Below are 25,670 nucleotides of genomic sequence, written 5' to 3' on the forward strand. Positions count from 1 at the left end.
ATTTTCATAATATGCAGCTAGAGAGCTCAAGAAGTATCTTAAGCTATATTGCATATTGGAAGCAAAAGGCTGTCTGACCCTGAATTCCCAATCAAAGAAGAGTTGGATAAAAATATGTTTTGCAGGAGTTTGCGCACTAACAAAGACAACATATAATTATAAAAATACAAATTGAATTTAATGCATAACCCTAAAATACCTATCTAAATCCACAAATGTAATTATTCATACTTCGTGACTTGTTCAGACGCAGCACAGCTTCAGATTCTAGGCATTACAAAAGTACATCTGCCATGGAACATTAAGAAAACCACACCTAGGAAAAATGCATATGCAGGCCATCTAAGGACAGCAGCATGAAGACAGACGCTGCCAAGTTCGGAAATGCAAGGCACGCAACATCTTTCAAATTAGCCTCTCAAAATTAAGGGAACTGATAGCCTCGAGAACGAGCGCACGAGTTGTGGTCCCAAAAGTCATATGATAATTCATGCTACTGTGATTCACCCAAGACATAGTGGCCTTTATTTCAAAATATGAATAAATAAAAAATGATTGTGCCAAGGATAGCATGCAGACGGATGAATACAGCATTCTGGACCACGAGAACCAAACATAAATGTCTGAAATCATAAGAATGCATGGTACTTATGGCACAGAAAACACAGAGCGAAAACGGACTCATGTGAAAAACAAAAGCAGCAATTACTTGCCATCTGTAGGATTATGTACATGACAGTGCAGTTCATGTTCAATATTGCATAATATTCTGTAGTGACAAAGGTCACAGTTTAGGCGCAACCGGGATTGTTTCTATTTAGCTTAACAAGCTAAAATCATCTGTGTACAACAGAACGCAGACACACGTTCATTCTAAAAGTAATTTGTACATCATTTTTGTACATTATAAAATATGTATGACTGCACACATCTAAAGGGGAGAGGTTGTAGCCTTACGGCTAGTGTGGTCGGCCTCGGACCTGGGGAACTGGGCTGAGAGTCTCGCCAACGACGCTACACATCCTGTGATTCTGGACAAATGACTCAGGGGTATATTCACAAGAATATGTGCTAAACATCACCAAAAAATGCTAAAGCACCTTTACACATTGCAGCCGATCGAGGAAAAATAACCCTATGTCAACTTGGAATCCACAACAAGATGGTACCATGCGACAGTCTACCGAAACCGCGGCCATTGTCTGCGATACAACCACCTTGACGGAGATAAATACACAAAGCTCAACACGAAAAAAACATGCGATGGGCCTAAGCGATGCGATGGGCCTGAGGAAATCAGTGATAAGCATCGCCAGGCCTGCCATACACACATGACAGGCAGGAAAAATCACTATAAAAAAGTAGAAAAAACACTCAAACACAAACTGACCAACACCCAAGCACCGTGGAGGCAGCCGGAGCAGTAGCAGAGGACGAGCACAACCCCACAAGCACCCCGGACGACCAGCCTGGGACCTCTGGGACAGGAAAGGGCAAGGACAAGAAGATGAGGAAGACAAAGTTCAGTCCGCAGGAAAACAGGATCCTGGCCGCGGAGGTGATGGAACACCCTCAACAATTGTTCGTCACCTCCAACGTGTCATTAGGCACCAAAAATGCGATATGGTGTGACGTCGTGGACCAGGTGAATGCCGTTGGAGACCACAAGATGTCAATGGAGGAGGCCAAGAGGTGATGGGTTGGCATCAAGCGCACGACCAAGAATAAACTTGCAGCCAACCAGAAGGCAGGGTATACACCTGTTACAACGCAACTTTTACAACTACCTACCATTACAACGCAACTTTTACAACGCATACCATTACAACGCATTGCGCTGGGGGGCGCTCTAGGATAGGGAATAAGTTTAATTTACTATCCAACACCTTCCCTAGTGTCCACGGGGACTGGAGTTGGAATAGTAAATTATACTTACCACTATCCAGCACCTCTAAGCGCTATGCGTTGTAATGGTATGCGTTGTAATGGTCGCGTTGTAATGGTAGGTAGTTGTAATGGTATGTGTTGTAACGTCATACATCCGAAGGCAGCAATGCAGACTGGAGTTGGGAGCCCAGCGCCACATCTCATGCTTGATGACATGGAGGAGCTGGTCTGGACAGTCATCAGTGTGGAGACTGTGGCCGGAGTTTGGGGACCGGACACTGCTCGACAGGACACAACGCAACCATAACAGGGTGAGTGGGCATCAGGTACTGGGGGGGCAGGTGGAGATGGCAACAATTGCACACATGCAAAATCAAGCAAAGCACAGTGCACACCCACAATGACTCTAGGTTATGGGCCTGATGTAAAGACTGTCACAATGTACAATGCCATGCTGTCTGAATGTCAACATGTGGCTACATACATGTGGGCACATTGTAATACACCATCTCCCCTTCACATTGCAGAGGCACCGTCAACACCTCCTGCACAGCAGTCCCAGCCACTCTTCACTGATAACGAGAAGGACACCCCCAGCATCGACACCCAAGCCCTCCAAGACATAATTGACATCATCAGCAACTCTCCTCCAGGATCAGGGCAGCCCAGCTGCATCGAGGAGACCCCACCCACTACCCAAACCACCCAGCAGGAGGCACCCACAGCAACGGCAGTATCCCAAGACCCCAAGAAACAACAAATGGCCTTCCAATGCCGTGTGCTGGAGGACCAGAGGGAGAGGTTGAGCAGGTGCGTGAAGGATTTGGCCTCATGGCTACCAAACTGGATGCCATCCATGGGTGTCTAGGTTCCATCAGGGACCAGCTCCAGTCTCTAACGGACACCCACGGTCTCCAACGAGCCCTGAATGACATCGCTGGAGTCATGATGCGGAGAGAAGAACATCTGTCCGCTCAGACTGGCTCCTGAGATCCCAGCAGTGAGCTGGCACATATGCGGAGGCTCATGGAGGACATGGTGCAGATGGAGGCGGAAAGGATGGCAGCCACCACTGCACAATAGCGAAAGTAGCTGGGATCTACCATGCCCAGCAGATCCTCATCATGGCATTTCTGCCAAAAGGCGTGGTGCTGATGAATGCTGCTGCCCCCACACCATCCAATTCTCTGCCCGCTGGTGTGTCAGTGCCTCACAGTGCAACAGCAAAGAAATGGTGGACAGAATGCTGACAATGCAAACATTCTCCCCCAGTCAAAAGATCTGGGTGAAATCCATCATTCTTTTGCCCACTATGTCACGCCAGTTTGGACCCAGCCATAGGCAAATCAGTCTTGACACTGTGGCACATGGGAACAGTCCAGACCAAAGTGCCAGGCCAGGTCCTCTCTGGGCCGGAAACAAGCATCCTGGGACCGGTTTCAGGGTATGTCACCCTTCTTCAGCCAGGCTAGCTTGAATCCAGTGGCACAGAGAGCAAGGGACCCACGTCTGGGCATACCCATCACACTTAGGGCGAAAAGTGTTACAGCAAACAAATGGTGGACGGAATGCTGACAATGTAAACATTCTCCCCAGTCAAAAGATCTGGGTTCAATCCATTGTTCTTTTGCCCACTATGCCACCCCAGTTTGGACCCAGACATATGCAAATCAATCTTGACCCTGTGCCCCATGGGAACAGTCTAGACTGAAATGCCAGGCCAGGTCCTCCCTGGACCGGAAACAAGCATCCTGGGACCGGTTTCAGGGTATGTCACCCTTCTTCAGCCAGGCTTGAATCCAGTGGCACAGTGAGCAAGGGACCCACATCTAGGCATACCCCTCCCACTTAGGGCGAAAAGTGTTACAGCAAACAAATCTAGGCCCAGATCTCTGTACTGGGGTGAATGTATGACATTGTTCTGCATTCTGGCCATTAACTGTTGTTTTGCAATTCTCACCATGAGTGGGACAGGTAGGCTCAGATGTGAGTCCTGTGCTCTCCATGCCACTGGAATCAAGCTATCCTGGCTGATGAGGGCTGAAAGCCCAAAACCGGTCCTGGGATGCTTGGTTCCAGTCGAGGGAGGACCTGGCTTGGCAGTTCGGGCTGGACTGTTCCCATCGGGAACAGGGTCAAGACTGATTTGCATATGGCTAGGTTCAAACTGGAATCGCATGGTGAGCAAATAAAACAATGGATTTAGGCTCAGAAATGTGTACTGGGGTGAATGTAGGACATTGTTCTGCATTCTGTCCATCAACTGTTGTTTTTGCAATTGTCACCCTGAGTGTGACGGGTATGCTCAGACGTGAGTCCTGTGATCTCCATGCCACTGGAATCAAGCTATTCTGGCTGATGAGGGCTGAAAGCCTGAAACTGGTCCTAGGATGCCTGTTTCCAAACCAGGGAGTACCTGGCTTGGCAGTTCGGGCGGAACTCTTCCCATGGGGCACAGGGTCAAGACTGATTTGCATATGGTTAGGGTTAAACTGGAATGGCATTGTGAGCAAAAAACAATGGATTTAGGCGCAGATCTCTGCACTGGGGTGAATCTATGACATTGGTCTGCATTCTCTCCATCAATTGTTGCTTTTGCAAGTGCCTCACAGTGCGGCAGGCGTATCCACTCTGGCACCTGATGTATCACTGCCACACAGTACGGCCGACAATCCTCCTCTGGCCCCTGATGTGTCAGTAGTACACAGTGCTGCAGCGGTACTGCAACACCCACAGGTGAGGCAGAGCACACATCCGAGGACGTGGATGGGATTGTTTTCAGAAGGAGGAACTAGCATTCACTACGTTACATTCCCATCTGCCGGTGGTTACTGGAAGACAGACGCTCCACGGTTCTCAATCATAGAGGGCCCATGAGTTATTGAGCACAGGGTTGGTGGCACCCAAAGCCATGTGGCCGTCACGGGCCTACCACCACATGGCACTGACTGGCTTTGCACAGGTCTAGTAGTACCTGATGCCTTGCGGCCATCACGGGCCTACCACCACGTGGCGCTGACTGGCGTTGCACAGGGTTAGTGGCACCCTACACCTTGCGGCCATCACATGCCTACCACCACGTGACAATGACTGGCGTTACACTGGGTTGGTGGCACCAAAATAGCTGAGCGGGTGTGCAGCCTGCGTTAATGATGTGTGCACTGATGTGGTCTTCGTCATTGATGCCTCAGGACTCAGCGTCATGTGTGGGACCTGCTGGGCTGCAGGATGGGCCCACATGATGTGGACTATGCCATGGAGGTGGGACTGGGGCCTGGAGCTTTCACAGGCACGTGGTGCGCCTACTGGTGGACACACCGGTGGCAGCAGGTGAACAGTGGGGCCTGTGTGCGCAGGGGTGGCGATGTTTCTCTCTCTCTCCCTTCCTTTCCTTATCTCTATCACTCTCTCTTTCCTCTTTCTCGCTCTCTCTCTCTCTCTCTCTCTCTCCCTTCCTTTCCTTCCCTCTCTTTCTCTCTGTGGCTTACTTTCCTTATCTGTTTTTCTGTGTCTCGCTCCTTTGTTGTGCGAATGACACATGTCCTGATTTTGTGCTTTCTTTTCCAGGCTGTGACGTCGAGATTGTCCCTGACGGACCCGACAGGAGTCTTCCACATTGGTGTTTTGGTTGTTACTTCAGTGTTGTGTGACTGTTTCTCGTTCTTCTGGCCACACATGTGTGTATTTATTTTGGCCATGTGCATCATCATGCGCTTTTTGGGGTTCTTGGGACGTGCACGGTATGTGCATGTCCAGATGGGGGAAGGTGGGGCTGGGGGTGGTGGCAGGAGATGTTGTGGCCCTCATGGGTATCGGAGCTGCTTGATCATTTCTCCTTTTCATCTATGGGTCTTCAGGTGTGGGTCTTGGCTGGGCTCCCTTTCATACTGCGGGTAGTCGCCCTGCTTAACACCATCAAAAGGCAGGTGTTAATTCCCTGCTGCTACCGCGGCTTATCGCCTGTTTTTGGTTCGCATTGCAGATCTGGAAGTTCGTTGTGAAAGTGGTGTTGTGTTTTTTTCATGTGTTTTTCCACGGGAAGGCCTACTCAGCATTTCACCAGGTGTTATTTGGTGGTGTCCACTGTTGAGATACATTTTGGGGCAGTTATCGCGGGAATATTGGCGATGTCTGAAGTTTGCACCAGCTTGTGAATGTGGTGTTAAATCTCCGCCTTAATCTCCCCGTGCCTAACAAAAAAATTAATGTGTTCATCTGTAACGAAACGGGTGTTCATGTAAAGCGCTCTGATACCCCTTGCCTCCGGTCTTGTTCGCGCTATATAAAACTCTAAAAAAAAGAAAAGACACTGAGCCTACGCTCACACAACATCCAAGGAAACACCGGTATGTACATCTCGTATTGGCCTGGCTGGAAGACAGTAAATTGACGCATTTTTATACCCATTCACAGTGATGTGTCAGATAGCAATGTGCACTCCAGCTTTAATGAGAACTATTTGTAAAAAGCGTGAAACTTTGTTCACTTGTGCGCATGGTGGTTTTAGGGCATCGTCCTTCAGAAAGTGTTGTCTGGCAACTTTTCATGTTGCGGGGCTGTGTCCAATTTACATTCAATTCATTCTCCAGCTGTTCTTTTGTTGTTATTCCCTCCTCCACCCCCTAGGATGAAATTGGAATTTTGGGAGAAGCACGGATGGAGGAGCCATTGGTGAGAAGCCAAAGGAAGGACATGAGATTCTGGGGGATAAAACAACATAAAATCAGATTATTTCTCCTTCTCCATTTGGATAAAAAAGAAAGCAGGTTAAATGGAGTTTAATTGTTTCATAATCAGTTTCAAGTGTGAGCCATTATTAAGCTGCCATTCGTCACTGGCTTTAAGAGGCCTAATAAATAATATGGCATAAAGGGTCTCAGAGCGTTCTGAAGTAAGGGCATGAATGCAAGATATACACATATTTCTGAAAACAGGCTCACTCTTAGAAATGGTTGAGTGTAGAAAGGATCCTGATTAAACCTTTAAACGCCTCTTACCTACTCCAAGCAGAAATTCATATATCGCTGATGCACAGCCTGTACCAATATGCTGGCCTCTAATGATCCTGTGCGCCATGATTTTAATTTCCTAATTGTAAACGTTACCTATTAAGCAAAAAGCATTTAGAATCTTTGAGCTCACGGGTGCGCCCACATGTATGAAAATGCATCCCATTGCCCATAATAGGGACTGTGCTTATATCCCTGCATTATTTATTATATGGTTCACCTTTAACACATGTCATTGTGACCTTTCCAGGGGAGTTGGGGATATAACTATATGGATTAAAACATAAGGTGTCAACTTTAGGGATTGAAAAGAGTGGAGAAGCATAATTAGAACATTGGAATCTTGAGAGCTCCATTAAAGACAATGGAGTGCTCCAGGCTTCTAATTGCAGAGAGAAGCCCAGAGCTCCAACTTTTGTCTTCATGTTACTCCCTTTTAAATTTACAACAATCTTCCCTTAGTGGGTGGCATGCTCTAATAACCTTATAGCTCTTCTGCCTCAGGGATACTGGTTGCTAAAGGACCTCTCCCTCATTATAGTCCTTTGCCTTCCGTGCCCTTGTTATAGGCTCATAGCCTCTAACAACCGGTATAGCCCTTGGCAGTGTGCTATAAGGCTATAGTAAACCAATGCTGCATCAACTCATTATTAATTATGGGCGAATTTTGCGAATTCGCGGTTCGCGAATTTGCATATTCACGAATTCGCAATCCGCAAAATCCGCAAACTCTCGGGAATTTGCGGATTTTTATTTTTTTTTGTGTTCGCGAGGGTTTCTGCCAGTTCGCAAGCGCGAACTTACTTGTCGGGTCGCAACGGTCGCGACTATGTTGCTTCTACGTCTGGTTTATCACAGCACCCTCTGTTTCACCACTGCCACCATCTGGTTCACCCATGCCACCCTCTGGTACATCACTGCCACCCTCTGGTTCATCACTGTAGATTATGGGGAAAAGCACACCTGCCCTGCTTCAACTGACATAAATTAATTTGGGGTTGATTAATGTGTCCCTGAATTTGAACTTCCAGTCTGGCACCTGCTTCCTTATCTGTAATTGCTTTCTGTTGCAGTGCAATTTTTTTTCACAGGACCTTTGTGGCCTGCTTGTAGCTATTCTCTGAGCCTGCTGTGAGGGTCAGAGCAGGGTCATAGAATAGTTGCAAGTAGGCAACTGAACTCTGGAGGGGGCCCTCAGGAAGCACTACAGGGAATGGTTACTAATGATGAGCTTGAACTTTTGCACCTGCTGAGTGCTTTCAGTTGTACAAAAATCGTTTTTATGCGATTTCGCAGGATTCGCGGGCGCGAATTTGCGCGAGATCGAATACGGAAGCCGCGAATTCGTGCGAATATGTGATTTGTTTTTTGCGGCGTGTTAGTTTGTGTGGTTTTGTGGGTTTTAGCGAGCCGCTGGTAGCGCAATGAGGCGAAGTTACCCTCGCGGTCGTACATGGGCGCGGCCATCTTGTTTGTGTGACGTATTTCCGTTTCCGGGCGCTATGTGTAATCTCGCAAAGTGTGCGGCTCCCTAGTACAAGTTCGCGTGTGATCGCGAGGGAAATCTCGCACGAACTTTCCCACGCGGTCGTGAACGGGCGTGGCCATCTTGTTTTTCATTCATTGCTATGGTTCTGGGCATGCTTTCTGTATCCTCTGTCAATCTCTGTCATCCTTTGTAAGCATGGGCGGAAAATCCTTTCCGCTCGCGGATCTTGCGGATTTTCGGTAAATTCGCAATCCGGGAACGCTCGCGAATTTACCGAAAATCCGCAAATTCGCACGCAGCTGATTTTTTTTTCTTGGTGATACAATTTTGCGGCGTGCGGCGTTCACTTACCGTCATTCAGCGTTTGCCGAGTTGTTTTTCTCGATATTTTGCGAGTGCTTCACAATTTTGGATCTTGCTGCAGGATACCGCGGGAGTTTGGCGACGCATCGCGAGAGTTCACTATTGCGAACATGTAGGCAGCAACAATCTTGCGCTCGCGAAATAACAAAATTTGCAATTCTGCACAAGAAATCCACTAGCAAGCAGCATAGACCTTCTGAAAATGATGATTTTTATCAGAATAACTCCTCAGGTTGACATTTGCCTGCACTTTTTTGGATTTGAGGCCTTTTGACTTTCTTTGGATCACTTTTGGATTAGAAATCAACTTTCACAAGTAAGTTTGTTTGGGGCATTACAGTTGATGTTCTGCAGAAAAACGAGTTTTGCAAAACTGAAAGCACTCAGAAGGTGCAAAAGTTCACTCATCATTAATAACCATTCCCTGACGTATAGATTCCCGGCTCCGCAAGCCTGTGCATCCCGCACCGACATCCTGCCTTCTATCCTGTGTTCGTGCTGCAGCGGGACGATGGTATAATCGCACTTTCATTGTTCGTGTTCCTCCGAGGTCTCTGCCTGCCGGATTGCGGGAGATATCGTCGGAATTGTTGGGTGGCCTCCATAGCTCTGGCTCCGGGTCCCGTGTTGTTCTTCGCCGCCGGAAGTCACTGGACCGGCAACAGTCTGCGGAGCCCGAGGAGAATTGGTGCTCAGTGGCGCGCCCCCCGCCACGGGGGTAATCGGACGAGCTCCTCTTCACAGCACCTCGGTTCCTCGCTTCATGCGGTCTGCTCACACTGGGGGCATGGGAGCCCGCTGCGGTTACTTCCCCTGTGCAGCGCTGGGACAGAGCTGAGCCGACCCCATCTTGGTGATTGCCTGATACTTGCGGGTCGCCTCCGAGTTCGCCCCCGCTTTGAGACGGAGCAACAATGGCCTTCCCTGGGGATCACTCTGTGACAGGGTGTTATGCCTGCATCGGTGGCCCGGACTGCAATCTTCCAGTTCCGATCTCGCCCCCTTCTTTTTGTGCATCTCCCGACGAGGGAGAAATGGCGGCTGTCTCCCCCGGGACGGCGAGTGCTACCTCGCATCACGACTCTGCCACCCTGCCTGATGGTGAACTGTGTGCTGGACTCTGTGGATCATCTCGGGCTGAGGAGCTGCTGTACCTGCAGCCGGCGCCAACCTGCGGGGCCATTCTGGCTGCACTTGCCGAATTACGGATTGAATGGCGTGCACTCTCCTGTGAGCTGGGCGAGAAGCTCGATGATGTTGCGCTCATGTCGGAGCGGTCGCGACCGGCCAGTTCCCAGCGCTGTACTGGTCTACCTTTGCCAGTCTTTGAAGGGGCTACCATGTTGCCGCGTGAGTGCAGGGAGGAGCGGACTGTCCCTGGCTGCCACGGTGCCCGTGAACGCTTGCCCGCCAGCTTCAGCGGTGCTACATTGTTTCCCTTTCCGCCGAGGCCTGAGACTCTGTCTGCGAGGCTGCTACTGTTGTTTCAAACGCCGATCCTGCACTCATTGGACCCCTTTGTACTTGCTGCCTCGCAAGCCTTTTTCTCCCTGCAGTGGACTGGGTACCATCTCATGCATCTGGGGGTGCTCATCTTGTGTGCCTACGGCTCTATTGGTGACTGGAGACGTCCATTTTGTTCTCATCTGCCTCTTCTTTACCGATGGTGGCCATTTTGTTCTCCTGCTTTGTTTGGGTTGGGCCCTCCTTGGATGCCATGTTTAAGGGGATTTTCACGATCTGGCCAGGGCTGAGAGATTCCTTTTCGTGATCCGTGACTGATTAGCTGGCGGAGACTCGGGTTGGAACGCTTCTACGATATGTTTGACTGTGCGAAACGTGATGTCTCTCCCCATTTAATGCTGTACTTGAGGTTTGATATTGTTAATCCTTGTTTATGGGTTGGAGGTTGAATGCATGGCGGGGATGACCGGGAATATGTAGATTTGGCCCTCCTCCGGCTTTATACAAATTTCTTCTTCTTTTCTTCCTTTTCTATTCTCTTTTTCTATATTTCGGGTACTCTTTTTTGGGCGACAGGCACACTGCTGGGGGGGGGGGGGGGTAGGCCGTAGCCTCTGCATGCGTGTAGTGTGGGGGGTAGGGGGGGGGGGTTTCTTTTGTCCGTTTTCGTTTCTATGGGCCTTATTTTTTCTTCCTTCCAACTTCTTTTCTCGTCTTATTTCTGTCTTTGGGTTCGTTGTTTGGTGCGCTACGAGGTGGGTACTGACCGGCATAAGACATAATGTGTGCTTAAATATCCTGATGTGTATTTCGTAATGCCGCTATTCCGATTATAACTTTCCCTTTGTTTCTTGGGATTCACCTGCTGATCGTTGCACATTCGTGCTATAGTGGGATTGACTGGACTATGACTCTTCTTGTTTCTATATTTTAAAAATGCCTATAAATTAACCTTCATTTCTCCTGTCTCTCGGTAGTACGATTGGGTCCAGTGTAACTCTGATAGATTGTTTATTGGTATTGACGTGCTACTGAGTCCTCGTATAGTTTGCAAAAGTGCTTTAAATGTTTCGCGGCCGGCCAGGTGGTTGTGGGCCCGTATTTGTTTGCTGCATCTGCACAATAAAGGTTTCAAAAAACGTTAAAAAAAATAAATAAATAACCATTCCCTGTAGTACTTCCTGAGGGGCCCCTCCAGAGTTCAGTTGCCTATGTTTGTTTGGGGCATTACAGTTGCTGTTCGGCAGAAAAATGAGTTTTGCAAAACTGAAAGCACTCAGCAGGTGCAAAAGTTCAAACTCATCATTAGTAACCATTCCCTGTAGTGCTTCCTGACTGGGGCCCCTCCAGAGTTCAGTTGCTAGTTGCAACAATTGTATGACCCTGCTCTGACCCTCACAGCAGGCTCATAGAATAGCTACTAGTAGGCCACAAAGGTCCTGGAAAAAAAATTGCACTGCAACAGAAAGCAAATTACAGATAAGGAAGCAGGTGCCAGACTGGAATTTTAAAACAGTGACACATTAATAAATCAACCCACAGCACCTCGGTTCCTCGCTTCATGCGGTCTGCTCACACTGGGGGCATGGGAGCCCGCTGCGGTTACTTCCCCTGTGCAGCGCTGGGACAGAGCTGAGCCGACCCCATCTTGGTGATTGCCTGATACTTGCGGTCGCCTCCGAGTTCGCCCCCACTTTGAGACGGAGCAACAATGGCCTTCCCTGGGGATCACTCTGTGACAGGGTGTTATGCCTGCATCGGCGGCCCGGACTGAAATCTTCCAGTTCCGATCTCGCCCCCTTCTTTTTGTGCATCTCCCGACGAGGGAGAAATGGCGGCTGTCTCCCCCGGGACGGCGAGTGCTACCTCGCATCACGACTGTGCCACCCTGCCTGATGGTGAACTGTGTGCTGGACTCTGTGGATGGTCTCGGGCTGAGGAGCTGCTGTACCTGCAGCCGGCGCCAACCTGCGGGGCCATTCTGGCTGCACTTGCCGAATTACGGATTGAATGGCGTGCACTCTCCTGTGAGCTGGGCGAGAAGCTCGATGATGTTGCGCTCATGTCGGAGCGGTCGCGACCGGCCAGTTCCCAGCGCTGTACTGGTCTACCTTTGCCAGTCTTTGAAGGGGCTACCATGTTGCCGCGTGAGTGCAGGGAGGAGCGGACTGTCCCTGGCTGCCACGGTGCCCGTGAACGCTTGCCCGCCAGCTTCAGCGGTGCTACATTGTTTCCCTTTCCGCCGAGGCTTGAGACTCTGTCTGCGAGGCTGCTACTGTTGTTTCAAACGCCGATCCTGCACTCATTGGACCCCTTTGTACTTGCTGCCTCGCAAGCCTTTTTCTCCCTGCAGTGGACTGGGTACCATCTCATGCATCTGGGGGTGCTCATCTTGTGTGCTTACGGCTCTATTGGTGACTGGAGACGTCCATTTTGTTCTCATCTGCCTCTTCTTTACCGATGGTGGCCATTTTGTTCTCCTGCTTTGTTTGGGTTGGGCCCTCCTTGGATGCCATGTTTAGGGGGATTTTCACGATCTGGCCAGGGCTGAGAGATTCCTTTTCGTGATCCGTGACTGATTAGCTGGCGGAGACTCGGGTTGGAACGCTTCTGTGATATGTTTGACTGTGCGAAACGTGATGTCTCTCCCCATTTAATGCTGTATTTGAGGTTTGATATTGTTAATCCTTGTTTATGGGTTGGAGGTTGAATGCATGGCGGGGATGACCGGGAATATGTAGATTTGGCCCTCCTCCGGCTTTATACAAATTTCTTCTTCTTTTCTTCCTTTTCTATTCTCTTTTTCTATATTTCGGGTACTCTTTTTTGGGCGACAGGCACACTGCTGGGGGGGGTAGGCCGTAGCCTCTGCATGCGTGTAGGGTGGGGGATTTTCTTTTGTCCGTTTTCGTTTCTATGGGCCTTATTTTTTCTTCCTTCCAACTTCTTTTCTCGTCTTATTTCTGTCTTTGGGTCGTAGTTTGGTGCGCTACGAGGTGGGTACTGACCGGCATAAGACATAAAGTGTGCTTGAAGATCCTGATGTGTATTTCGTAATGCCGCTATTCCGACTATAACTTTCCCTTTGTTTCTTGGGATTCACCTGCTGATCGTTGCACATTCGTGCTATAGTGGGATTGACTGGACTATGACTCTTCTTGTTTCTAAATTTTAAAAATGCCTTAAAAAATTTAAAATTTTACCTTTATTCCTCCTGTATCTCGGTAGTACGATTGGGTCCAGTGTAACTCTGATATATTGTTTATTGGTATTGACGTGCTACTGAGTCATCGTATAGCTTGCAAAAGTGCTTTAAATGTTTCGCTGCCGGCCAGGTGGTTGTGGGCCCGTATTTGTTTGCTGCATCTGCACAATAAAGGTTTCAAAAAACGTTAAAAAAAATAAATAAATAACCATTCCATGTAGTACTTCCTGAGGGGCCCCTCCAGAGTTTAGTTGCCTATGTTTGTTTGGGGCATTACAGTTGCTGTTCTGCAGAAAAACGAGTTTTGCAAAACTGAAAGCACTCAGCAGGTGCAAAAGTTCAAACTCATCATTAGTAACCATTCCATGTAGTGCTTTCTGACTGGGGCCCCTCCAGAGTTCAGTTGCTAGTTGCAACAATTGTATGACCCTGCTCTGACCCTCATAGCAGGCTCATAGAATAGCTACAAGTAGGCCACAAAGGTCCTGGAAAAAAAATTGCACTGCAACAGAAAGCAAATTACAGATAAGGAAGCAGGTGCCAGACTGGAATTTTAAAACAGTGACACATTAATAAATCAACCCCAAATTAATTTATGTCAGAAGAAGCAGGGCAGGTGTGCTTGCTTTTCCCCCCCATAATCTACAGTGATGATGAACCAGAGGGTGGCATTGATGTACCAGAGGGTGGCCTGGGTGAAACAGAGGGTGGCAGTGGTGAAACAGAGGGTGCTGGGAACCTGTGATGATGAACCAGACGTAGAAACAACATAGTCACGACCGTTGCGAGCCGACAAGTAAGTTTGCAATTGCGAATGGGTACAAAACCCTCACAAGCTGGCAGAAACCCTTGCGAACACAAAAAAAAATCTGCAAATTCGCGAGAATTCACGGATTTTGCGGATTGCGAGTTTGCAAATACGCAAATTCACGAACGCCAGATTCTCAAAATTCGCCCAAGCTTTATCCTTTGCTTGTTTGAAGTTTTTTTATCTATTTTACTTATTATCTATCCCTTTATTTTTCTAGCTCTATATTGTAGTGTTGTCTGCTACTTTTGGTTAATTTTAAACTACTTTTTTAAACTCTTTTCTTTTCTTCTTCCCTATTCTATTTCTTATTTCTTGTTTACCTTCCTTTCTGCCCAGACCATGGTAAAGGGAGCCGGGAAGCAGCCTGAGAAGGGGAAGGGTCCCGCACCCCGTGCCCGGCTCCCATGCGGGCGTTTGAGGGGGGAACAAGTCACAGCCCGGGAGATCTTTAGCGCGGAGGAGGTGACCACACTAGTGTTTTATGTCCAGCGCCGCCTCCCCAGGACCATCATAGCAGGCGGCAAGATCGCTAGCGGCTACGGGATCCGGGAGGGCCGGAAGCGGTGGGAGAAGGTGTGCCGGGCCATGTATCAACACTCTCGGGTCCGGCGCACCTACAACTAGGCCACCCACCGTTGGACGGATCTCCTGGACCGGGAACGGGACTTGGTCGACCTGCTCGGCCTCAAGATCCCCGGGCTTGGTGAGTAGTAGTAGCTATTTCTTCACTACTCTGTTTTCTCCTGCTCTGTGTGCTATTATATTGCAAATTTTTGTTTTTTACCAAGAGCAATAATGCTGCCGATTACATTATAGGTAAAATATATTTCAAAATCTTCTGTGCATTTCAGGTGCACTGCTCTCCTTCTCAGTAGCGTTGCTACTATGATTATTTGTTTTCGATTTTGTGTTCATTTCATTGACCTGAGAAATTATGTATGAGTGTAGTTTAAAGAACTGCGTAATGCTAGACACTAAGGGTCAGATTTTCAATTACCGGCGCATCCCTACAAAGTAGCAGGGATGCACCAGTAATTTTGCGCCACGCCACCACCACCCATGGTGCGCCGTATTTACAATGAGGCGCACCATGGGCCCAAAACGTCACCGAAGCGTTACACATCTGTGCCGTAAAGGCGGCGCATTGCTGGAGTTGCGTTACAACGATGGCGCAGCTCCAGCAATGCTCTGGGGTGCCCTATCTCCCCAATGCTGCGTCAAGCCGTACGTCTGCTTCAAGCAGGCGCAGGGTTTGAGTCACGCATCATTGTCCTAAAAGTGACTGATTGAAATCTTGTAGATTTCCCTCAGCCACTCTTAGGATGCGTTCCTGCGCAGGAACGCCCTCTCTTGCGCCGGAACGCCCCCTGATGGAGCAGGGCTTTACAACGTGATGCATCTCCCATATGCGTCACGTTGTTAATATACGCCGCACCATGGCGCCTCTTTTTTTCTGCCGCTGAGTCACAAAAGTCACGCAACAACAGAGCAAAAGAGCCGCAAGGGGCTTGTAAATCTGCCCCTACAGACTCAAGTCCATTCCTTCCTTTGTACACCTGGCAATAAGATGAAATAGTGGTGGTTGATTGATAGTTTCAGTATTTTAATGACTGGTTAATGTAGTAGGAAACTTTTTAGTGTTGTCACTGATCTGCAATCACGATGGAGTTTGTCTGTCACTTCGCGTGCTGCGGACTGCTGCCTGCCAGTACTAGGCGAACCTTTTTACTAGTTTGTTTAGTGAGTTACATAACTTTCCAAAGTCAACGGTCCGCAAATCAAGTAATACTAATATCGTAGTAGACCACATGAGATAGGTCAATATATCCTGTGGAATAGTTGTCTATTAGCTATTTCGACAAAATATTTTGTTATTGTTCTTTTGAAATGTTTCATTTGGTTGACAACAATCATCCATGTTTTCGGGTCTTTCTTTCTTTCATGTTGTACATCAGCTCCCCCCAGGGGCAAGAGGACAGAGGAGGAGGGGTGATCGGCTGCTGCTGCTGTTCAAGGTCAGGATAGGTCAGGCGAGGGCTCCTTTGCTGGCCCCGGTAAGTTTTGATTTTAATATAGAGTACCTATTTTTTCCTAGCGTTCCTCATTCGATTTTTTCTAAATCGTCTTTGATCTTCTTGTAGACTGTATCTAAATTCTTATCCTGCCTCTACTATGACTCCCTGTGGTATTATTAGATTATTCTTATTAGTCTGTCTGTGTAGCTAACTAAGATTGCACATTTGGCAAAAGGTGTTAAACGAAACTCCCATTCTAGTCAGCAATAGCTCTATGCACTGAGTGCAGTCCTCTGGGATTGTCCATAATGTCTTTTCAAGTCTTATAAATGTTTATGCTTTGACAATTACCAACAATAAAAAGGTGAATGATTACCAAGAAAGAATAAGATACTACTTTACTTTTTGGTTTGGATAGGAGGACAATCCATACTACTACTGTTGCAGGGACAAATCTGCACAAACAGAACTATGGACACTAAATAGTGCATTGTTTATCAATTATAATAGGCACAGGTAGACTTTCCACATACCTCAGTGATATCAGACTTTGAAGAACTCCCAATCTCCTTACTGACTAGATAGTGTGGCAGAGTCATTTAGCTCCCGAATTCATCGATGATTGATCCCCAATGATGATTATCCAATGCAGGACAAGAGTACGGATTCAGAGTCCAGAAGTGTCAGAGGCACGAACTCATGCTTGCAAATTGCAAAACCTTTTGCTCATTCACTCTTGACCAAAAACCACAGAGTCTATTTAAGTTTTAAAGCTTTATTAAAAGTAAAAATATTTATTAAAATCAAGCTTGTCATAAAACATAAACGGTTGATTAAAAATGGAAAAGTGCTTAATGATGTATTTCACACATTTATTGTGGGTGAGCCGAGCCCTCACCTTGTTGGAACTTTCATTTTTCTTTTTGGTGCTGAATCGTTGGTCACTCCGTCCTAGTGATTTGTTCTTAGAAGTGAATCTTCTGTCTGTTACGAGAAAAATGGTGCGTGTTAAAAAGCAAGCATTCATCAGTTGTGCCAAAAAGTGCAGCAAGACAACAACCTTCCCTGGAAAAAGGGACATTTTTACTGTAGAGTAGACAGTCACAAATTATTAGATTGGTTTCTGTATTCACATTTCTTTATTCCTAGACGAAATACTAGTGAGTGGTGTATGTCTGTGACATCTAACATTCTTAAATGTACTTTGTAGGAGGAACATCTGGTGCTGGGCCCAGCGCGGAGGTGGAGGAGGAGACTTCTGGGGAGGAGGCGGTGCAAGTGCCGGATGAAACTGCTGTGCGGGTTGCCGCAGTAGTGGGGGGCAGTGGTAAGCTCTTATATTCCTTACTTATTGAGATTGCAGACTGCATAGTGTGCTCCCCGTGAGAAAAAGTAAGGTTTGTCCAGATGAGAGACATGAAGAAGAATGATTGACATATAGTTTGAATGGATGGATGCCTGGATCATGGTACTATCTGACTCTTAGATAGCATATGCGTATCTAGAGAGAGTAGACGGTCACTGGATGAACTAAGTGTTACTTTGAAGAGCATGTAACACCGCACTCGCACGTCCGTCCCAGTGTAGGAAAGGCAAGGAAAAGAAATTGTAATTTTCTCCGAATACTACCACAAATAGAAGCAGTAGTTTGTATTGCAAGCACAGCATATATCCGGCAATTACGATGGCCACTCACTACCTCTGTTAATAAGTTTAGTAGAACTCGGTCATTCGTGTGTGGATGTATCACTGTTCACTCAATAAAAAGCAAAGCACCTAAAGTCATCCCATATGTAAGCAGATACATACCATGTGCAATGATAGATAATCAGATAATTTATCTTCTTCATTTTCCTTTTCTAGTATTCATTGGCACTGTAGGGTGAAAGTTAAATTAATAAAGCAGTAGCCCTTGTAACAAAATATTCTCAGTGCCACCCATAATAGAAAAGTAAGTGCATCATCACCTGCATGTACTGGACTGGTACAGTAACGCAAGTCTGTCTCACTCATCATGGCGGGCGTCTGATTTTCCCAGGTGCAAGTTGACTGCGCTGGCATTATGCCGGCTAGCAGAAGTTAACGTACCAATTTTGCTAAACAAGAGAGAAGAATAAGACTGGTGTACTGTCATAGTCGAATCTAATGGAGTGAGTCCATAGTGCTCGTAGAATTGATTCCTTAAACTCCCACTAATGTTAGAGCAAGGATGAAGAAGTGGGAGGTTAGATAGATACAGGCCACAATAGTTATGTACTGCGCTTGCAAGTTGCTAGTTCTACTGTGACACAACTTTCTGCTGAATCATTTGGTGCTAATCTTAAAGAGCATTGGTTACAGACTATGTCTTTCTTTCTTCATATAGATGCTCCTTCCAAACCAACATGGAAGAAGCAGGCTAAAAGGGCCCGGCAAAGGAGGCTGGAGGCCACTGTCGACGGATATCGGCGGCTGGTGGCCCAGGAGGAGGAGGACACGCAAACTACGTCGACAACATCCACTGCGACACCTGCATCCTCCTCCGCGCTCCCTGGGTCAGCCAATCAGCGCAGCAGGTCTCCAGCAGTACGGAGCCGGGGTACTGCAGCCACTTGCCATTGCCAAGCAGCAAAGAAATCAGCTGCCCCCCACAGCAGTTGCAAAAAAAGGATGCACCGCCTTGCCCTCAGGATGTCCTACCTCGAGCAGGAGCTCCTCAACACCAAAACCGTGCTTGAGACCCTTCGCAAGAAGCATGCCGACCTGGCCCGAAAAGTCAACAGCAGCCAGCAGTAGGACGAGACTGTCCCTTGCCCCTTTTTTAAAGACTTCTGGGGGGTGGGAATTGGGAGTTGGGTTTTCTACTTTTTTGGACTTAGTTTTCATGGACATTCGTTGGGGTTCGGGAGGGGGGTGGGTTGGGTCTTGTGTGAGATTATTTATGTTAGGGATATATAAATATACTTTAAACTTTATCTTAGCATACGTTTTTTTTACTGCTTTTGAGGCTCGTGGGTGGGGGTTTACCAGTAAGTTTGTTTTCCTGAAACTTAAGTGGCATCTCTATTCAAGTTGTGTAAGTACTAGTAATTGCCCAAATGTTTTCAAAACTAAGTGCCTGTCACAGAGTAAGTGAATTCAATAGTCCTAGGACCGTCAGTCTCTCGTCTCTCCTAATACTCCATTATACTACCTCCCCCCAAACGCTTATCTTACCTGTAATTTGTGTTTGGAAATAGGGCTAGGCACAGGGCTGGCTGTACGGGAAATGGCGATTAAGGTTGGCAATCCTGGGCGGATGAAATGTCATCATTGCGGTGGTACTAGTGGTGTTACACAGTGGTAGTTGCAGCATCTGAAAAACCTTGTTTGTCCTTACCGTAGCATTAGAACGGTACGATAGAGAATATAACAGGTGACAGTACACTAGAACAGTGCCACAATATAGCCTAACAAATGGTAACGTATTGAAACTATAACTAGTACTTGCGATGAATTTCTTTGACATTGACTACTACTACAAGAAATAGTACTTAAGGTGAAGGACACAGCAGCGTAATAATTTGCCACGTCTAGGAGGAGGATGTTCTTGATGACCAATCAAGTTGATGGTGCACATGAAAATCTGCTTTCATTTGCCAATAGTGACTCTGTGTCAAGCTGAGTAAGAATATATCCTCGGATTCCTTCACCAGCCTGTTGCTATGACCGTATCCTCCCCAGCAAGAGTGTGGAATAATTGCTGTCATTTAGTCACACATCAATCAAAACCACACAGCCAGGGGGAAGAGGGTTAGGGTTTAGAAAATGGATGGGAATGGGGTTTTTTGGGAAAGTTTTGTTGAGAGAAGAAAAAAAAAGCACAGCATGGACAAACAATAATTCAAGATAAAAACATCTTTGGGTACAAAGCTAACCATAAATCTTTTAAGTGACATAAAGGAAGTGCATGCACTACTGCATGCATGGTTACAGAAAAGTAAGTAGTACTTTCGACAACCGTGAATGAAAGAATGCGACAGTACAGGGCTGCAGTAATCATTATGAGTTTTCACTTGCCTATCTCTGCACTCAGAGAAACACTTCTCACAATAAATTAGGTTTAAAAAATAGCAGAAGTAAAACCTATAGAATGGCTGTAGGGATGAATTTAGAAGCAGAGATCAAAGAAATGCAGAGTCACACACATAGAAGTTCACAGCAATAACATTACTTAAAACATAATTAGAAAAGAACAGATACAGTATCTGTATGTTGTTGTAGTTGTCCTGTTGAATTTGGTAAGTTGCATGCATCCAACCATTCCTCTTATTAGCGGGACTCCCCCATTCCATCTGACGCTCCGTCCATCAATGTTGGTGACCAGAAGACACCCTGTCCACTGCCTGCCTGGCGGATGCTGAATTGCGGCTCGCTAATGTGAAGCCTGACTTCATCCTTTTTTTCCCATTGCACAGGCTGAAACCCGGCATGTAATTATTGATGGAAAAACAGGAAGTGATATTAGAACACCACTGACAAATAAATATAAGGTATGTACACTGTGTAGTGCAAAAAGTCACACTTTGAGTTTCCTAATAGACAGAACAATATTTTTGAAAGTGCGTACTCTGTCTGAGTCTCCTTTTGAAGGATAAATAAGTATGGGCGAATTAATTTAGCGGCTCTTTCCCCTCAAGCTAGGTGTACTGTAAACTGTGTTTTAGAACAAAATTAGACCTTCCCAGCAGTGCTCCGAGGCCCTTACTAAACCCAGTCGCAAAAATGTAGAAGACCCCCAATCAGATCTCCAAAAACGAGGCCTAGTAGAAAATGGTGACAAAACGTACTTTGAAAGTAAAGTAGGCCCAAATCCTCCTTTACCCACCATGGATTGTATCCAAACCACTTGCAAGCAAGCAAATGTATCCATACCCAGCATCGCTCCAAGACTCGCAAACCCCCCCACAAACAGCCCCCCACCCAAACACATGCAGTACAATACTGCTAACCCTAACGAGCCCTAAGTTAAGAATAGTGGCAAATGCTTTCTTTAACTAGGCCAAATCCCCCTTTCCCACCATGAATTTTCTTCAAACCACTTACAACCAAAATTACACATTCCCACGAGTGCTCTAAGACCCCAGAACTCAGTTGCAGAAATCTAGAACACCCCGAAACACATGCAATCATGCTGCTAGTGCTAACCCTAACGAGCCCTAAGTTAATGTGCTAAAACGCTTTTCAGCATGAATTTTCTTCAAACCACTTTTATCCGGTATTAGACCTTCCCAGCAATGCCCCAAGACCTGCCAACTCACCCACAAAAAAGCAGAACACCCCATACAGGCAAAAAGCAAAAATGGATAATCTCATACTTAGAATATTTTCAGCCTTCTTTCAATTCTGTCCAAACGTGCTCTGCAGCTAGGCCCTAACTCCTCTTTTACACCATGGATTTCCTGAAAAACAAATGCAATCAACATTAGACTGTGCCAGCAGTGCTCCCAGATCCCAAAAATCCACCCACAACAACCTAAAAGCCCGCCAAACAGCACCCCAAAGACAGGCAAGTGATCAAAAGCGCGTAGAAGGGCGCTAGAGGGCGCACGAGCTAATGGCCGCACTTTAGTGAGGCTCTGGCTGCCTGGTCAGAACCATCCTGATTTTATCCTGTTAGCCTGCAGGTATCCGCCTGAAAATTTCAGCGAGTGTGGGCCTTCCTACCCTGCAGCTCCTGTCCAAGTTTGGGGGCGATCCGACGATCGGTGCTGGACTTAGCCGACCGAGACCTCTGGTCGGGACGCACTGCTGCGGAGGGGCGGCGCGGGAGCCTGGGCACCGAGCCACGCGAGGTCGGGGCTCGCCACGAGGCAGGTAGGTGCAGGGGTGCTGGGCGGCGGACCTGAGACCTGCAGAGAGTGCGGGCAGGACCATGCACTACCGCCTGGGCTGTGAGGAGTTTGATCGGGACCCCGGCCTTGGACTGCGGATTGCCGGCGGTGCCCCCGTTCCTTCTGTGAGCTCGCTGCTTCTGGGCGCAGGGGGTCGAGGAGCATCAAGAGGCCACTGGGGGCCACAGGCTGTGGTCGTACTGCGAGTGTTGCTGCCCGCTGGCGGTGCGTTGGGCCTTCCCTCCCCTCGCCCCCCACCACCCCCCAGTGCTTCTCGAGAACAGACCTTCCTTACTCCTTTCCAGCGCACCACTGCCCGCCACCCACACAACGTGGCCAGCTGAGGCCTCGGTCCCCCTAGTGTGCAGTATCGGCTGGCCTTGGTCACTGGAGCTGGGACACATCGAGGTGAGAGGATCACTTGGGCGCTGCTGACCTGCTCCTCACACGGGCGGCGCTGCCACAGGCGCGAACGCAGTATTGGGTGGCGCGAATGCACAACGGATTGTCGAAGGGCAGTGAGCACCACACCGATCGCCTCCCGCCGGGCACCTCAGGCCCCTACAGGCGGAGCACAATGGGGAAGAACGACAATAGACAGCCTAAGCTCTCTTTTGAACCTGCGGCCCCTAAGAAACAGCTGCGTAACACGACTGGCGCTGGCAGTGCCCACGAACCATCGGGCACTGAGCCCCCCTCCACACCCATGGCCCCTGAGATGCGAGTAATGATGGAGGAGATGAGGCAGGGCTTCGCCACGATAGTGGACAAGGTGGACCACCTGTCCTCAAGGATGGATGGGGTCGCACAGAAGCTGGAGGTCCATGAGGAACGCCTGACGGAGGCGGAGCGACGTATCTCTGCCTCGGAGGACACATCGGCATCCCACGATACGCGCCTCTCCAGAATGGACAACATTCTGCGAGTGATAGCGGCAAAGAATGAGGAGTTAGAGGCGAGGAGCAGGCGCAATAACATTCGCGTCACGGGTGTTCCGGAGTCCATCAACCCTGGCCATATGGAGGAGTATGTAGAGAAAATCCTCATCACTGCAGTGGGCAAGGAGGCTTCTCCAGTCAATTTATTGTCGAAATGGGCGCACTGCTCTCTGGGTCCAAAACCCAAGCCAGGGGCGCAGCCGCGGCCTATTATCGCCCGGTTGCTCAACTACCGCGACCGCGTCACAGCACTTCGAGCAGCGCGGATGAATCAAAACTTGTCTTGTGATGGCGTACACTTTTCATTATACCCGGAATTTATGCCTCTGGTGCAGGAGCAGCGGAAGAAGTTTTTAGATGTAAAGAAAAAGCTAAGGGACATGCAGGTGGATTACACACTCCTGTACCCGGCACGACTCAGGGTGACCCATCAGGGCAAACAATATTTTTTCACAAATCCGCAGCAGGTGGAGGACTATATCAAGAAACTCCGCGCCACTAGAAGGGACAGGCGGAACGAGGAGAATGGAGATGCGGACGGCGACCCAGTGGAGCATGCTGAAGACTGAGAGTGCCTCTTGGCTACTGGCTGGTTGCCCTCCTGTTGTTGTACTGACATTCGGCTTGGATCCTATGGCCTGTCTCAGCCTTGGATGTCCTGACCTGGTTTGAGGAACTGGATTGCAGTCTCATCGCTTTGTGGACTGGCTGCGGAAGGGCAGACAGGGTCGTACACTGTGATCCAAGGTTGGGATTGTTATTGGCATGAACAGGATGGTGGCAATATTGGAGGAGGTGTGAGCAGCAGCTGATATATGGACGGCTCACTTGATTTGACTGGCATCTTCTCCAACTGGGGAGGTTGCCGTGAGAGACGTTGGTATGATGGACAGGCCCTGACTGGCAGAGGTAATGTATACCAGGCACCACCCCCCTTCTCTGACTGTTTCCGTATGACATATGCGGGGCGGGAGGAGAGAGTTGGGGTGTATTGGTGTGTACCTCTGATGCCCCCAGAAGGGGATTCCCCACACAGTTCTTCTATGGTTCTTGAATACGGGGTTCGGGACGGGGGAGGGGATTTGGTACTGGCAAGTTTGGGTTGCTTCAGTGGGAGGGGGGAGGACTGGGAGCGTGGGAGTTCGGGTGCTGCGCGTGGGGGGGGTGTATGACTGTTGGGGTATGCGTTGTTGAGCCTAGAGGCAGTTTTGCGGGAGATGTTCATGGCATTAATGCAGATGTTGGAGCTAGTGTGATTGCAAGTGTTATTGGATGGGAGTTGCAAATGTTCCGAACAGCGGAGAGACTTGTACTTGGTACGATACTAGTTAGGGCTGGCGACCTGGCCATGAGTTTTTTTCAGAAGTACAACGATGAGCGTGGGTGATGACGCCTTGAAAAACGTCTCAATATTGTCCTGGAATGTTCGAGGCCTTAATGACCCCAGAAAATGCAGAAATGTACTTGCATATTTAGATAGGCATCATGTAAAGATAGCGTTGCTTCAGGAAACCCACCTGAACCCGCGGAGTGACCCTAAATTTGTATGTAGATGGGCACTTGTGAGGGAGTTTTCCTCATATTCCACTTACTCTAGAGGTACAGTCATCCTGATTAATAAAGCACTGCCGTTCCAAAAGTTGGGAGCGAGGGTGGACACTGAGGGGAGGTATGTGATCCTTTGGGGCAGACTGGGCACTGATGTGATCATAATTGTGAATTGTTATGCGCCCAATATTGACACACCCGGTTTCTTCCTAGCATTGTGGGGTCATGTATTGGAGATCGAAGCCACACACATAATCTGGGGGGTGGACTTCAACCTGTCACTGACTCCTGGGGCAGATAGGTCAGATGGGAGCGGACAGTACAACACGAAAGCTCGAGACACACTTCAAGGCATACTGACTGAGGCAGGGCTGATAGATAGCTGGAGGCACACGCACCCCGCGTCTAGAGAAGGCACTCATTTCACGAAGCACGCACGCTCATGGGCAAGGATTGACTACTGCTTTATCTCGCGAGGCCTGGCTGGGGGTGTCGTTCAGGTGAAACATATACTTCGTACCTACTCAGACCACTGCCCTGTTCTGGCTATATTGGAGATGCCTGGATATGCCAGAGTGCGTCCGCCATGGCGGCTTTTCCCCTCTGCCCTGCTTGACCCTATCTTTAAGCATGAACTTGGTGAGGAGATAGAAGCATTCTTCCCTAGAAATAAGGGGTCAGTCGATAAGGTGGAAACGATTTGGGAAGCCTTTAAGGTGACTGTAAGGGGTGTCACGATTGCTAAGAGTTGCGGTATACTTAGGGACATAGTGCGCACGTTAACTAAACTTGAATTGGAGCTTAAAGCTCTAGAGGCGGAGATGGTCAGAAATCCTTGCCCTGACCTGGCGGAGGAATTTAGGACCAAGCTTTCGTCCTTTGAGGAGGAAGCTGCCAGGGAGGTGAAATTCCCAGGCAAGTACTGGACGGCTAGGCGATATTGCGAGGGGGACCGGCCGGGGAAGGTACTCGCTGCGCTCACGAGGCGTCAGCGCTATGCCACCCATATATTGGAAATCACTGATGGCAAGGGCGGGACCTACCAGGACACTAAAAGGATACAGGACACCTTCCTGCAGCACTACAAAC

This window comes from Lissotriton vulgaris, chromosome 3_1 (genome assembly GCF_964263255.1).
Source record: "Lissotriton vulgaris chromosome 3_1, aLisVul1.2, whole genome shotgun sequence".
Lineage (NCBI taxonomy): Eukaryota > Metazoa > Chordata > Amphibia > Caudata > Salamandridae > Lissotriton > Lissotriton vulgaris.